Source organism: Strix aluco, chromosome 1, assembly GCF_031877795.1.
Source record: "Strix aluco isolate bStrAlu1 chromosome 1, bStrAlu1.hap1, whole genome shotgun sequence".
In the NCBI taxonomy this organism is placed as follows: domain Eukaryota; kingdom Metazoa; phylum Chordata; class Aves; order Strigiformes; family Strigidae; genus Strix; species Strix aluco.
The window spans coordinates 32,945,605-32,961,407 of NC_133931.1; positions in this window are offsets into that span (position 1 = coordinate 32,945,605).

The following is a 15,803-nucleotide window of genomic DNA, read 5'->3' on the forward strand; positions in this document are numbered from 1 at the left end:
TGCTCACTCCCAACAGTTGGTAAGATCTGTTGGCCCTTTTACTGACACCTCAAGGTATCCAGTCTCTGCAAAGCTTATATTGCTCTACAATATTTAACACCATTAAAATCTTGGAAATGTTCAGTTTACTCAATGAGGAATAATGAGGCAATCATGGCGTTCTCTGTATTCAGCATACACGGCCATAACATGTGCACGATTTCAAACTCTATCTACTGGGCTATAAATAAAGATATAGCAATTATTAAGTATTGGATAACAGGTCATGGTGGCGAGGACCAATCTGAAAGCAAAGGCCAGAGCTACAGCTATGATAAGATCACATTTGTCAGAGGGTGGAGGTGTGTTTCCCTTTTCTGGAGCAAACACAAGCTAAAATGTCCACAGTGTAAAGTACTGTAATTATTTGAGAATATAACTATACCCACATAGGGGGCTGGAGCCCCTCCCTGGCCTTGCTGACAAGAGCCGTGGACACCTTTTCCTCCACCCCACTGAACAAAACAGGGTGGCCTCAGTGATCCTCCCATGCTTTTGCCCTGAATAACTTTTTCTAGGAAAGTACTAGGCAGCAGGGTCCAAAACCGTGCCAGGGGTGTTGTCAACACTGAAACAGCAGGGGAGACTGTAAAACAGTGACCAAAAGTTGTCCCTGCTCACTCTGGTAGGGGTGGACAGGGCAAGGTATCCCGAACAAGGCTTCTCCCACCTGCATGCTATCCTACTTTCTACCTCTTTCCAGGAGGAGGAACTGGTAGGTGTAAGGCTATCTGCATCCACTTTACTATGTCTTGGAGTTTCTTTTTCCTTTGGAAAATCTCAGCTGCAGGCTTAAGCAAGTTCTTTGCCCTTTCTACCACTGCAGGAGTAGAAAGGTAGTGCAGAGCCAAAGTTCTTTTCATATTTTTCAGCTTAACAAACGGTATAAAATTAAATTGTGGTCTTTTTAGGCCCGGTTTCTAGTAAAATAGTCTTTCTGAATTTCCTGGGGCAGACTTGGTTACATCATGACCAGTGACATGCTGTTGGCATATGGCAGTAGACTGTAAAATGGGGAGAAGTGAATCAAAGGCATGTTAATATTAATACATCTATGTTGCTTGCTGCTTGAGGAATGCAGTAGAAAGGGAGTCATATGTAGTTTATAGAAGAAATGAATACATTCCAGATGTTAACCATGCGACCAAGCCTTGTATATACAAAAAGGGTTTTCCCAGTGCCTATATTTAATCTCAACATAAAAAGACAGGTTTTCTAAAACCCTTCCCACTATATGTCAGCATAAATCAGAGACATTTTTCATCTTGAATCACAAATTTAGTAAATAATACCCCTCTACTTTAGTATTTGTTTATTCATAAACATTTAATTATTAATGAGAAACTAAGATGAAATGCTAATGGAAATATAATGCACGTGAAAATTTTGAACAGAAGTTCCTGCTCCACCCACAGCTTGTGCCACTATGGTCAGGTAATGCCAGCATAGCAGAATATCACAAGGTTTACCTGATGGTGTATCCTGACCCAACAGACATCACAATTTAGGGACTCTGCAAAATCTGATATTTGCATTGAAAAAAAGGGAAACACCAGCAACGTACTTAGGCAGTTGCTATTGTCTCATCAGTATTGGAAACTTGGAATATTTATATACTATTAACATTAATTTGAGTCAGAGGTAAGAAAATATATGACATTTATTCATCACTGAACAAATGTTGTTCTGGTGAAGCTGGTTTTAACTTTGGTGGTGTTTTACCTGCTCTTTATGAGGCTGAACTGGAGGCAGAGGAAACCAAATAAAATGTCATATTCTATCACCTTTGTAAGTTGACAGAAATTAATGCCTTTCAATATTAAATATTTATGTAGATCATGTGATCTCTGCATTCAATCTAAAATGTCTATGGCAGCTCAAAATTAACATTTTCTCTGTACTTGTAATAAACAGTTCACACACAATCTGTAGACTTGAGATTAAATCACTAAAATAACTGGTGGAATAACTCCGAATGATCAACAGATTCAAGAACATTGTTAGCTGCTTCCAGCCAAATTGTGAATGAGAGAAGAGATGAAATTCTTCAAGTTATTCACTGCAAATTATTTGCTAGGCTCTTATTTTTGTTGTGGTGTTAAAATACACAATATGCATAGCACCCAAAATGTAGTAGGCATCTTAAAAAAATGAAGGCACTGACTTGGAATACAATTAAATTAAAAAGCTGGAGTACTCCTGTTCTTTTCTGTTTGAAAGTCTGTGGGAAGGGTGACTGGAAAGTCAAAGGCAGAAGAAACTGCTGGTATTTTCCTTGCTGTGCCAAACTCTCTCTAGTGGTTTTGGGATGGATTGCTTGTGGGATAGCTCCCAGACCAGCCCCAAGACTTGTCTCTCCAATCCAGGAGAATGAGTCTGAAGCCAGGGCTCCATAACATGAGGCATATCATAGCCAGGGTGACTTAAGCAGTCCCCATCCTTTCTGCCTCAGCCTGGCCTTTCCAAGCACTGCTATGCAGTATGACATCTCTGTTCTGCTGATACAGAAGTTTGTGGCTTCTTGCTAATAACAAGCTCAGAGAAAAATAAAAAATAAAATCAAAGAGATAAAACCAAACAAAACTAATGTTCAGAATATATCTGAAAATCTATATGTTGGCACAGTTAAGGCTTGTATACATGATAGAAACAAGAGTGTAAGAACAGACTGCATATCAGCACTGAGGCCAAGTACCTTATTGTGCTGAATTACAGCTCAAATCCATGCATGTGGAGAATGCATGCTATCCCCCTCCTCTTAGCATCTAGGACAAGTGATTCCCAAACTGGCTGTGTTGTCAACATTTTAATTTTCGTGTAGAAATCACTTTGTGCTAAATTTCTTAGAGGGCATGATGTGTGTCCTGCATGATGGACGTATTCACATTAGCTTTACCTGCTCCTCTGGTGAGTGGTCAGGCTCTGAAGGAGTGAGCAAATGCTACATGCAGAACATGGCAGGCTTTGGCATTATTTCTATGACCACAAAGTCCATGTTCCTCTTTCTACCTGTGTGCTGCCTTTCTGAACTCAAAGCATTAAATCTGAATCTGCCCATAGGCAGGAGGTGCAGACAGTGATCTCAGATAGAACCACTTACCATATTCAGAACCTATATGGGAGTTCTCTGAAGTCAGTCCTTCAATGAAGTTCTGGTGGGAAACACTGGGGATGAGGAGGACCCCTGGGGAGAGATGCAAACTACTCCTACCCAGAGTGAGGTAAGGCAAAGAGGAGGGATGGGAGCAGTTTCAAGGAAACTTCTCAACTGCTTAAAAGCTGATCTTGGTCACATGAGGAAAAGATGATTTCTAGGAAATACTGACCTGGGACATTTGTTTGTGAAATGGCCACAAGAGATTAAGGAATTAACACCCCACAGATGTTTGGGTGTTTTTTTTTTTTTTTCCTATATGCTGCTCAGATATGGTAACTGGGCAGCAGAGGGCTGATACTTGGTTTGGTCCAAAACAAAACAGGACTGCTTAAAACCCTTTGGATATAGGCTCCATCTGTTATTTTAAAGTATTTCTCTGACTGTTGTGGACTGAGAAATAACAGCTTTTTAAATATGTCTCCCTTTTGACTAGTAGCATCACGTTCCTTCCTGATAACGATGCTCTCCAGACTGCCTAATGGGCTCCACTAGACAAGAGCTACTGCAGGATGCTTTCCAGAGTCCTGCCCAGCGCTCAGTGACAGCTTGGGCCCATCTCACTGCCCAGGAGGCTGGTGAGAGATGGCAGGGGCTGCCGGCTGATGTGGGACAGCTGCCCAGGGGGCCGGGCACATCACCAGGTCTCGGGGAGCCTTGGCATGTACTTGCTAGCTTGCCTGTTCATGTGGCTCTGACAAGTAGTCCAGAAGTAGCTGATTTGGGTTTAGCTGGGAATGACACGCATTATTCATCAGACTCTCTGACTGCTTAGCACCTCCAGACTCCTCCCGGCTGTTTATATTTAAAAATAAATCCTAACAATTGCTGTTCAAAGTAAGGACTGACAGCCTGCAGCATTTTTATTAAAGCACACTGAGCAGAAACTGAAAAGAACAGATAAGAGTTAACGGGTGTTTATAAAATAGGCAGGAAAATGCCTTCTGATTCATGAACCTTCACCAGCAACAACTTCCATGTTGGAGGACCAGATATGCTTTATATGTAGGATTTGACAGGAGACCAACAGGGTAGGACCTCAGGGAATGACTAAGCAAATACTTAGATGGGAGGTCTGTGAGGTAAGCAGGACTAAATTGGTGCATCGCTTTGAAGGTCAGCAATGTAATTTTATAGGTAATACTAAGATTTAATGGGCAGAGCCCAAAGTACAGGAGTGATGTGCTGAGAAATCTCAATACTAATACTCAGGCTGCAGCACCCTCTTGGAGGAGCTGAGGATCCCAGAGACTGTCCCAGAGGGGTGTCACCAAAACAGTGCTTCTGCGGGTCCATATGCTTTAGGTGAATGCAGAAACATCGCATGGCACCAGTCTTCAGTGCCCACTGTCATTTAAAACAAGAGGAATTTATCTCCTGCTTTATAATGTACTGAACACTGAATTCTTTTTAGCAGCATTTACCACAATGGGTATCTTTGTTCCCTCTGATTTTAATCCCTGAGCACAGAAGATGTGTTTATGTTTCCTTAGAGTATGCTGGGAGTTTGCAACTTGAAAACATTTGAACAACAGTAATAATTAAATTATTTCAGGAGATGTTACCTGGGATACTGAAAAGTTTTTAGAAACTGTTAATCTAGTTTTCGAAGGGTCCCCTCCACCACCAAGATTTTATGTAAAATAATGTTGAAGCTCATAGCAGCAAAACTCTCTTTTTGTCAAATCTGAATAACTGCACTAGTCATAACAAAATTAATATTTCTGCCTATATCCCAATGGGTTTCTCTCCTGTGTCAATTCTTTCTCTGATGAGATGATTTTTTGTCTATATATAAATAAATACATCTGCTCAAGGCCCTATCTTTCCTTTCACTGACATAACTGATAATATTGTATTTGTCCTTCAAAGTCATGCAAATGGAATCCTCAGGCTGTAGGTATTAAATGCTGGCTAACCTGATTATTTTCTTTAAAACATAAATGAAATTATTACTATGCCCCTCCATTTTCACACCCTTTATAAACTCCTGGCAGAAAAAGATAATAAGATACTCGAAACACTTTCTTACCCTGTAATTAGCACATGAAAAAAGAACTTATTGAAAACAATAATTCCTAAAGTCATTTGTCTTTATTTTAATTTTGCTTTGAAGCCAACATATTTTCTCTGAGATTTCATTAGCAGCCATTTTGTAAATGAGATTCTCACTAGTAAGAACCAAGTTTGAGTGCTCTATCGCATTAAAATTTAACATTTTTCTGTGGCTTAGTATAAATTCTTCTTAATGCAGAGACACTTTTCTGCGATGTTCCTAGTTTAAGGGGCTGGATCTAATTAAGAACATAAGTGCCTAAAAGTGCTTCAGTACCTAACTCTGAGGCATCTGGCCCCACGAATGCAGTCCAAAATCTTAAGTTACCAAGTACAGCAAGCATCTGTGCTTAAGGGAAGATTTAAGCATCTCACAAAAAGAACCAAAACAGCCAACAAGCTGAAAGAGGACAGTTTTAAAGCCTCCCACATGGGCTTCTTAGGCCAAAGGGAAGTACCTTAAATGAATTTTTAAATCTCTCCTGAAGATAGTTCAATTTCTTTAAAATAGTTGAATAGAGTGTTACTCTTTCCTCTTTAAAAAATCAGTCAATGGGAAAAAAAATATTTGAAACTGTCTTTGGAATAAAGACTGGAAATTAGGATGGTATTTCCCCTTTTGTTACTGCCAAGCAGAAACACCATGAGCTTTCTACATGTCTGGTGGTGACCCTAAGCTTTTCTGTCCATCTGTGAAACCATACTGGGAAGAATGGTATTTCCACCAGCTCGGGGGAAGTTAGGACAGTCCCCTGGAAGGTAAGTAAGAAACGTGTTTTAATTCACTAGGAAGTGGTTTAATGATTTAGCTCCTACAGAAAACATAGGCAGGACCTGACCTTGATATATTTGAAAGGGACAACTGTGACTTCTGCAGTTTGATATAAATTTACTTTGTTTGTGCTAGGAAAGTGAAGCTTTTTAGTTACAAAAGTTTTAGCTGACTACCTAAACTCCCTGATTTGCTTTAGATGTGAATTCTTATTCTTTACCTAAACCCTCCTTGTTGCATTCAGTTAAAACTAGGGGCCAAAATGCTCTCTGTGCTGTTCCACTTTCACACCACAGTCCCCCACAACAGAAGAGCCCCTGGGGATTTTTGCTGCTCTTGCGAAGTGAGGAAAGAAGTGTGTACGGGACCTGGAGTCATGATTCCTGAGCCTGGAACAAAGCAGTGACTGGCTGTTGCCCCAAGACATGCAAGGATACAGCTTCTTGTGAGTCTTGGAAAAAAAAGGTGTTCACACGGGGCTGTTTTAGCTAACAGGGACCATTCCTGACCAGGTGGCTCCAAGTGTCACCAAGGCTGTATTGTCCTCAGCTTTGCTTAGGCGGATTAGTGTTGCCTTCTTGCCCCATGACAGCCTACAAGATAAATAAATATGAATATTTAATTGCTTCAGAATCCTTCCCAAGAGAGCTCACAGGAGAGAAAAGCCTAACCAAAAACTCCTGTGGGGTAAACTTCTGGAGATTAAATCAGAGCAACAGTACTACCAAGGAAACTTAGTCTTGTCCTGACTCTTGTTATTTCTTTCTCGTTCTTCTCTTCCTTGTACTGTCGTATTGTATATTAGTAATACACAAAGGCATAAGCAGTGCATATCCATGTGCACTGTAAGGAGTACCATAGGATTCATGTCTTTCCAGGGTTGGACTCTGTCCATAAATTGTAACTACAAATATTTGTGCTTGTTGCTTTGCTAAATTTAAAAATGTAGGCACATGAGCAATAAACGTTCAAATCATATTGTTATGTGCTCATGGCTGATTAGCTGACTTGGGGTGTAAACGTGATCATCAATAAAAAGCATAATGAAAGCTTGTTATTTTTAAACATAATTAAGTCAAAAGAAAAACAGTTCAGCATGACTGTGGAAATAGTAATTGGTTCATTACCTGTAATCATGTTAGCCTGCTCACATTATCAGAGGCTAATTGGATAAAGGAGAGAGAAAGAGAATATATCTCTGCATACACAGGTGTGATCTGTATATCTACATCTGTTTTACTGTATTATATGTATTTCATTAATAACTTTTTAGATAAAACACTATAGGAGGAGTATGGCAATGCAGAAACAGAGGTACTGAGAAAATTTTAAAGGTACATTCGGTGGGCAAGAGAATGATTCATTCATCAGGTGAATTTAAACAGAAGTAATTTTATTGTTATCTGTAACACCACCTGTTTTAGTGGAAAGAAATCCTTGCACCATTTTTACTCTAGTACAAATTGTTTTTGAGAGAGGCAAGTCATGTTATCAGCACCTATCTTTTCCTTGCAAAGAAATGAAGCAGAGATATAATGGGAAGACCTTTACAGTATGTTGCCTGGTCTCATACTACATTTTTCAAAGTCTCATTCTTAAAGTTTCCATTCTATTTCTTTAGAGGACTGATGAAAGGGATTATTTGCCTGAAAATATCCTGTTGGTTTTGACAACAGATTTGGCCTCTGTTGAAGGTTACAAAATTTTTTATAAATGTTTCATAAACTGCTTCATGGGAGTATAACTCCTGTCATTTGTCCATTGTATTTACTATTTGTTTTTTGTTCATAGGAAAATATTGTGCTACAGTGCCTTTTAAACACCATTATCATATGAATTCAACAATCAAGTAATAGTATCAGGGCCAAAACTCTTTGGGTTATCAGGGATCACAGCCCTGTGCCTTCTTTCCTCTGACATGCTAACAGGTCACACAGAGGGTAACCTTGTGGACAGTGCGATGTCATAGATTTAGGTGTCACATTCTTTGTTCATTGCTATAAATGTACTGCTTCAGGGAAGACTGAGGTATTTGCATTCCTCTAGGAGGTATATGCCTCAGCATGGTGATGCCAGAGTTTGGAAAGGGCAGGAATATGAACTGATTTCTGCTTCTTGGTTTATTCTTTTACTTATTGTTTCTAATGCTATTGTTATGGGAACTAGTTGAGATAGTTTTATATAACAATGAGGAAGTAATGTGGCCAACAGGGAAGGAGCAGGGATGGTAAGAGTAGAGTCCTTAGTTATACTCTGCTTTTGTCTAGGATCTGGCAGTAAGTAACTGGTCAGGTTTCCTCCTTAGACAGTACTTCTTACGTATTTGTCAGGAGGACAGTATGGCCAAATGACCACCAGCTGATAAAAGACTGAGCCATGGAAGACAGTTAGGTTAGATGGACCCAGACTTTGGTCTGACCCGGTAGAGCATTTCTTATATTCTCTTCTTACAGAAAGGGAGGGATCCTAGCTAGGGTAAATTAGCAAGACAATGTCAGAGAGGGGAAGACCCACTAAAACTCTGTGTAGTTTGTCAAACCCCTCTCCCCTTTGTTTTCTGGGGTAAAACTGGAGGACCTGGAAACTCAGTGTGGTCCCTCCAAAGCTTATAGCTTGTGAGGTACATGGAAATTTTCATGACTATTAGTAGGCTGCAATATTTGAAAGGCCACAAAGACCAAATAATACTCGAATAAGGTGAGACTGTTTTGGACTTGGAGTATTCACGTTTATTTTCAATGGGTGTTTATAGGAATTATTGCTTCTGTGACCTGCTTGGGAGCTTAGATCAAAGGACCAAAGTCCCCTAGCTCTTAGGGAAAGAACAGAAGAAATAGGGCAGCTATAGAGTGATCCTTCTGATGGTATAATTTCCCAGCTCCCAGCAATCAACATTGTAGTGATTTTTTTTCTGAGCCAGAGGTTGCATCTGGGTTTCATGTTTAATGACCAATGATGTACATCTCCTGTATGAATTTGCCTAATGCTTTTTTTAAATCCAGATAAAGTTTGTTCCTCTGCCTGATCCTGTAGGCAGTAGATTTCACAATTTAATTATGTCTTATATAAAAAGTACTTCAATTTGTTTGTTTTAAACCTGCTTTATTTTTCAGTAGAGCAAATACTGACAGTAAAACCACTGTTTTGTTAGTGTAAGTGCATACATGCTAGGAGTTTCTGCTGTTGATTAAGGGTCACTTCTTGGCTGTGTCAAAAGCTATGCTGGCAAAAAAGGAAGATATGCCCTAACTTAGGAAGGCTTCCAGGAAGAATAAAGGGACAGGTTGCATTCTCCCCATAAAGTGAAGGATTTTGGCACCTGGTTTGCACTTGACTCGCATTCTAAGGTTGTTGAGAAAACTCTTTTCTTGTGGTGGAATTCAATTACTTGATCACTTTTGTTTCAAACCTATAAGTGGATCTTAGCCTTTTTCTGAGCCTCTTTCAGATGCTTAACTGCGTAAAAACATACAGCAGATGTTCAACTATTTGACCATTATATTGTACTATGGCTAAATGATTTTAACGGTGCGTCTTGTCTCCCCTTATACTGAAATGTGTTTTCTTTCTCTCTGGTGCCCTCCTCAGAAATCTTTTTCATAAATAAATTTCAGGTGATAGGCTGATCTTGGTTCACAAGCACCCAGAAAAAACAGCAATCATGAAATCATGTATTTGCTCCTTCACTTACAATACCTCTGTTTATACCAGAGTACAATATTGATCCATAGCTGAAAGTACAGAAACTTTCTGTATGGATGAAATTCTTATTGTTCTTTCTCATATCTGTGAAAATGGTCTCTTGAGAACTCTTTTCCTTCTTGTGGGCTTTGACATCCCACTTTTGTCTCTTACAGGAAACTCAGGTCCACCTAATCAACAGGCCAGTTGGTTTTCATCAGTTTTTCTGTTAAAATTTAGCTTGATTAGATGACCTTGTTGCTTTCTGTAGCTGTTTTTATCTTTCACTGCTTTACCTCCAAGCCACATTTTATTTCCTTACTCTGTGTGTAACCCTTTAAAGTTGCCTTGATTTAGCTCATTTTCATTAAGAAAAAATAAAGAATTTGCCTTTATGTACACCTGCACACAGAATGCTGTGTGTTTATGTGTGGTGATGGCCTGTTTCCTCTTGAGTGTTTTTTTCAGGTCTGGCTGCCCTATTTGAACAAAAAAAGAAATTTAAGCAGTCCAAAAACAAGTGGAAAGAATGATCAGAGTCTTGAAAAGATTTGAATGTGAAAGAATAAAATGATGAGTGCAGTTACATTTAGGAAGAGAAAAAAAATATGAGGCAATATGAGAGTTATCAAATAATGGATGGTGCATGGAAAAAAAATCAGACCCTCATATTTACTTTTCCAATTACAAAAAAAAAAGAAAAGCAACATGTTTAGTAAAAGTATTTACTTTAATCAGTTTTAAATTTATTACCTTTTAGAAGACCATGGAGTAATATGCACAGGTTATTATACAGGGTACTGTATGATATAGAGAATGCTTAAGTGTATTGCATGAGTAACAAGTAAGAAGGTAGATGAGACCACCCCACTGTCCAGTATTAAAGATGGTCCGGATTTAAACATTTGTGGCTCCCTCCCAGGTAAAATTGTGTGATTCCAAGAGGGAGAGTATCTCCCTGGTTCACCTCCAGGGCTTTAGAAAGAAGCTTTTTCCTTTGGGGAGGTTTGTTATTGCTTGCACTGGAGTTTGTTAGCATTTCTTTTGAATGGTAGAGGCATTGGGTAGCCTTGTCAATGAAAGGATGCTGAATAATGCTCTGCTGTGGTCTGATAATGTCTTGACTAAAAACGAAATATATGAAGGTTTCTAATCACTGTGCATGATAAGTAGTAAGTTAAGGAAACAGAAAACTTCTTGAATGATAATGTAGGTCTGTAGGACAGACTGTAGCATGTGCCTTAGCATGCCCTAGTGTTTATTTGTTATGCTATCAGCTAGAGAGCATGGGAGAGTTACTCTTCAGCAGAGCCACACTTGGTCAGCTTTCCAGAAATGAACCCGTGTGACTGTTACCAAAGCTAGTACTTTTTAGCTTGTCAGATCAACTTTGTGGGGCTCCTGAATGACTTTCCTGGAGATAGTAATGCTCTAACAACCAATACTCTTCTGATTTCTAGCAGGACTGCATCTGCAGGCAGAATTTACAGTGTTCCTCTATAGAAACAGAAAACTGGAGAGACTGCCAGCATTGCTCTGCACAGAGGCATTTTTAAACTTTTTTCTTTTCTTTTTTTTTTGAGATTGAAATTATTTGCACTGAGGTTCAACATGACAGTACCTGATATTGCAGTATTTCTGCCAGATAACTTGAGGTACAACTTAAATATTCTGAGGAAAAACAGGAAATAGAAGGATCTTCAGATGGGCTGAGCCCTCTGTACAGAGCTGCAGTATACTGTTCACCACTTACTCTTCACTGTGCTCTTGTTTTTTGTTGTTGTTGTTTGGGGTTTTTTTGTTTGTTTTGGTGGGGTTTTTTTGGTTTTGTTTTTTTTTGTTTTGTTTTGTTTTTTTTACTTTTTAGTTATAGAATAAACATCTTGGACCTTTATTTGTACTTTCAGACTGGTTGACACGGACACACTTCATAAGCATATTTAGAGGCCATAGTGTGACTTTGTCAGAGATCTTCTGCGCTTAAGGTCTGAGAACAAGATGTTAAAAAAGGCGTGAATCTTGCATGAAATGTCTGTCATTAGCAAAGCTGTCTGCTTCCATTACTTGCATTTGTGTCATTCTTTGAAGTCTTTCCTGAAGAAACACAGCTGACAAAAACACTGCTGAAACTTACCACAATATTGAATATTTGTACTTTCCCCTTCTTTTGCTCAGCAAACTTGTGTTTTGAAAGGTGAGAAAAAATAAGTGTATAGTGGAGAAGCAGAAATATGTTAAGTTGACATTAATTTTGAAAGGAAAGGGAAATATTATAAACCAATCTTTAGAGTAGGGTTGTTCTTTCAGTATTCACAGGAAAACTTGTCTATTAGTTCCGAGGAAAAACAAAGTATAACTATTCAAAGAAAAATTAATTCACCCTGTAGACATGTAACTAAGGAGGTCCAAGGACTCATTGGAGTTTAAATTAGTGTAAACTTTAAATTACTAAACACCCCTTCTTTCTCCCACTGTGCTGAATGACTGCTTCTGAAGAATACTTTCAGCTGTGTAAGTGGTCAGATCCCATTCTGGCTGACTTGACCATCATGAACAACTGAAATGGAAGATTGCATTTTGTAGTGAGTCTCTCAAGGCTTCATCATGGGCTTAAAGTGGTTTTAACTGTGGATACTCCAGATGCCATGATCTGCACTTGATGGTCACCATCAAGTAATCCATGTGATTAAGATAATGGGCAAAGCAGCACTTTTTTATTTATAATATAGAGGTATTATTAATGTCTGCTTCTAAGGAACCACATGCGAGGCCCCGTGATGTGATTAATCAGACATTCCAGCTGCTTTTGAGTGATCCCAGCACTGACGACTGAAAGCAGGAGGAATTCTTCTCTGTATAGCTCAGTTTATGACATCCTGTTACGCAGTCTGAAATGAGCTCTGATGTTCCAGTGAAAGAAGGCTAAACACTTTGTGAGGGAACATACATAATCACTAAGAATTTGGCAAGGACAAAAGCCAAATCCAGGGCCATTGATTTGACAGTCTCATGTCTCATCCAATGTCTGCTGTTCTGGTGTTGCTTCTTTCTTAAATTATGAATATGTTCTTGGCCTGGTAGAAGGTACACAGTACAGCTCTTCTGAAGCACGGCTGAATTTGGGGAAAAGCAGAACTGTGCTGCAGTTTCTGATTTTATGCATCAAACCTATACTTTCTTCTCTGCCTACACAGCAGTTTAGATAATTGGCTTCTTTTTAAAGATTTTTTATTAAAAAAAGAGCACTTCAGGTGAATGCATTCCCAGAGCAAAAACTACAGAAAAGTTCATGACATAATCCAAGACTTTCACCTAAAATTATATTCAAACAAGCTTGCTTACAAGGGAAGACATAGATAACACAGATTACATCTTAAGCAGGACACAACAGAAGAAATACACATGACTGGCATTGTGTTTTCCAGGCTTATGTGTACATTTGTGCTACATTGATTTATGGTATATATGCACATGTAGTTGTAAAGCTGGCTAAAGCATTTATTGCAAATAAATGTGGCATTTGAGAATTGACCTCAAATCCACTTTTTCATTATTTGACCAAAAGAAATTGATGATTGAGTGACATACAATAAACATTGCATTTATAAGACTGTAAGACTGAAATAAGCTGTTGAGCCAGTGATTCTGCTCTTCTGCTACCTCAAGCAAAAGGGTCATGTTGTATTACTTAGTGGAAGTTGAAGCTATTCATGATGAACTGTCAATGTTATTGGATCACCTTTCCCTATGTTCAGTTTTTTAGGTCTGAAATGCTACAGGGTAATTTTTCTGCAGGCAAATTAGGTTAATGTTAATGGCAGTCCTGTTCCTGCCATTCCAAAATCAAACTGAACAGTTGTCCTTAGTCCAACACATCTTCAGATCGTTCAACCTTTCTTTGAAATGAGGCGGTGCCAATTTGTGCTCTCTAACAATCCAGTTTTACACCCGGGCTGACTAAATAAACATAACAGTTTCTGTAGGTGGTTGCATTCAAGAAAGCACATTAAAGCTGTAAGATGCAGGAGATAACATGAAAGTGAGAATGCCTGTCTCCTAGAGTAAAGATGTGAAATCTTATTCAACAGCAAGCTACCTTGTAACAGTATTACTGCCAAAAGATGAAATGAGATCACAAATTCTTTTGTGCCTAGCACATATCTTCTTGGTAGTTATGAGAGTTATAAAACAAGTGGGAGAGCTCTCACCATACCAACTAATAAAGAAAGGTATTCAGAAAGTATATTGTGATGCCAATCAGCATATTTGATATTGTTAACAACAGCACATTTCACCTGATGGCTACCACTTTGCATGCTTTTGTTACAAAAGTGGCTGAACAAGGAACAAACTCCATTTTTTAATTGGAACCACTTCGTTGTTAATGAAAGTTGTGTTGGTTTTGGTGACATACAATTCTTAAAGGGAAACATCCACTTTTCAACATTCTTCTGTCAGATGCCGCATGAAGATGCATTCATTTAATTATTCACAGTATTATTTTATTTATTCAGTGTGCAGAATTTCATTAATTTTTCTCTCATTTTCATTGCACACAAAATATATATAGCATATGTGTCTACATTTTACAGGATAAGTAACTGCAGACATTTTGAGTGTGCAGGACAAGTAGGTAGTAGAAGGAAATGGAGGGAAGGAGTCAGCTAATAACAAAACTACTGGAAGTCTTTTGCATGTTTTGGTCCACAGCATGGTCATCTGCAATGCAGCCAGAATTGCAAAGCAGAGAGCCCTGATGCTTGCCCTTTAAAAACCCCCCAAACACTGGTTTCACATATCATGTTATTTATGTACTTATTTTTGAAAAAAAAGAGCAGTTTGTCAAACATTTAAGGTTGACAGACAAGTCATGTTGTTGCAATGCAGGTAAACACTGTCATGAGTGACACTGGCTGTGTCACTATGTGCAGCATTAGCCAAGGAATTTGAGAAGACAGGCTCATGAAAAAAAAATGAATGTTGTCAGACAACCCTGCATTTTTTATTATTAAAATCTTGAGTGAATTTAGTGCTCATGAAAGTGAGGGACTAAGCTTCTCCACACATCCCTTTCAATAAATCTCAGTTCTGACCTGCAGCACCCTTGCTATTCTAGTTATGGGCCTTGAGCAGAGACTGCTCACCATGTCAGATTGTGGTAGTTTTGTGAAATGGATAGCTGAAGACTTAGATGAGGCCATTGAACATGTTCTTGTTTGTGACCCAACCACGACTTAAGCCAAGGCCATCAAAGATGAGGAGTACTCACAAATTAAGTATATATCCCACTATATCCGTTTGTAGTTAAAACAAGAATTGCTCACTTGTGTGTTGAAGGTGCTTTACTTCTACTCATGGAAATTGATAATTCCCATTCTGTAGGAGATTACTTCTGTGAGTTGATATTTCGGGGATTTATTCATTGGAACAATTTTCCTGAAAGAGCATTCCAGAAAGTCACGTCTCTGTGTGCTATGAAAATATCTTTTTGCAAAATGTCATATTCAAAACATGAGTTCTAAGAACACTTTATTATCCAAGTGGACTCAGTTTCTGCTACTAGGTGAGCAAGTGTTATTCAAGAGGAATGAGGAGCAAGAGGGGCTGGCGGCTGCATAACGTGGGTGTGGGAGGCTTCAGTCCCTGCAGACACTCCTGGGAAATGGTCATAGGTGCCCCCAGCAAGTCTCGGTTTTGTGAGTTCAATCTGTGGTGTAACTGTGAGGAAAATGGACTGCAGTTAAGCAAGGATTAGCAGCATTGCCTCTGTTATTCAAGCAAACATCAAATCCAGGCCCTTTATGAGGGAAAGCGTTGAGCAGATGTGTGGGTGGTATTGCAGGGAGCAGCCGTGTGATTGTCTGTGAAGAAGTCATGGCTGGGGGATCGCTGCTGTTGCTTTCACCCTGGAAGAGCAAGCTCTAAGACCCTGCGATGCAGAGGCCCTGGCTCGTACGTTATGTGTCTCAATGCAGAGCCTAATCCACTTAGGCAGGCACGGAGTGAAAATATCATTGACTTTACAGTGAGAGCCGAAGGCTACAACAAATCTAAACGCCATAGCTCCATCAAAATAAACACTCCAAGCCATCTTGACATCGA